Raw genomic sequence first — 428 nt, forward strand, 5'->3', positions numbered from 1 at the left:
GTGTGAAATGTGTTCATCTGATTCGTGTCAATATAAACAATGCTAGGGCCGCATAATAAAATGTGATCCTCACTGTATATGTAATCTTTAACCATTTTGTCGGTCCTCATATAACCGGAGGCCGGGTGGAGACAGATGATATGTATATAGTTCTTTTTTGCCAGCCCAAAACCGGTTTTGTTGTTAACTGCTCAGGGTTAAACAAGAGATCCTAGGGGAGAACTGAGGCATTTATCATAGTATTAAGCGAGGTTATGAACGGGGTGATCTTTAATATGTATAAATAGAGGGTGTATTAGAGTAACGGTGTGTAAGCAATTTGTTATATGCATTTGTTAGGGGGGAGGTGTCTGTTGTGAACTTGTTTGGGTTCTGGTGACCCCAGCTGGTGTTGCGCAGGGTGTGGGCTGTTGTACAAGATGTCTGCT

This window comes from Haliaeetus leucocephalus, unplaced genomic scaffold, assembly GCF_000737465.1.
Source record: "Haliaeetus leucocephalus isolate CR32 unplaced genomic scaffold, Haliaeetus_leucocephalus-4.0 Scaffold722, whole genome shotgun sequence".
In the NCBI taxonomy this organism is placed as follows: Eukaryota; Metazoa; Chordata; class Aves; order Accipitriformes; family Accipitridae; genus Haliaeetus; species Haliaeetus leucocephalus.